Genomic DNA, 729 nt, shown 5'->3' with positions numbered 1-729 from the left:
CATACGAAGCAAAATAGAAGAATTAAATCAAACAAACTGATGAACTGAGACGAATAAATCCAACCCAACCCAAACTGATTAGTTTGATTCATTTGTTGGGTTGCAATTTATTTGATAACACTTGCATATTAGAAAATTTCAATATTACATACCTTACTTACAAGTAAAATACTAGACCATCAACTTTTTGTTTTATAGTCCAACAACCGCTCAAGAAAATAGATTTTAAACTTGAGAGGAACAAATTTATTTAGTAGGTATTAAAAATGTTACATTTTTTTTTGTAAGGGCATTTGGTCTAGTGGTATGATTCTCGCTTAGGGTGCGAGAGGTCCCGAGTTCAATTCTCGGAATGCCCCTAATATCATTTTTTATGCCTATACAAATGGAACTAACTATCAAACTGCTAAGAAAATCCCATTTTCTCAAAGTATGATTCTTTCTTTGGGTGCAAGAGGTCTGGAGTTCAATTCTTAGAATAGTTGTAAAAAAAAAACACACTTCGAACTCGTCACACTGTTCTATGGTTTAGTTCGATATGATCTAGTAGAGGGACCTAAAGATCATGGGCTCCGGTTAAACTCATAGTTCGATATGATCTAGTAGAGGGACCTAAAGATCATGGGCTCCGGTTAAACTCATTAACCTTGTTAACCAACATTAAACTCATTAACCTTGTTAACCAACATTCGTTGTTCATAACTACCGTTTTACCCCTGAAGTTACTTC

At 34.4% G+C, this 729-nt stretch overlaps 1 non-coding gene across 1 annotated transcript; it reads left to right on the top strand.

The window, feature by feature from the left end:
- Window positions 1–287: 287 nt before the first annotated feature.
- On the top strand, window positions 288–359 carry TRNAP-AGG. The gene has a single exon. It is a non-coding gene; the product is annotated as a tRNA-Pro (tRNA).
- The last annotated feature ends 370 nt before the right edge of the window (window positions 360–729 follow it).

Source organism: Cucurbita maxima, unplaced genomic scaffold (assembly GCF_002738345.1).
Source record: "Cucurbita maxima cultivar Rimu unplaced genomic scaffold, Cmax_1.0 Cma_Scf00096, whole genome shotgun sequence".
Lineage (NCBI taxonomy): Eukaryota > Viridiplantae > Streptophyta > Magnoliopsida > Cucurbitales > Cucurbitaceae > Cucurbita > Cucurbita maxima.
This window is presented reverse-complemented; position numbering and strand designations above follow the sequence as displayed.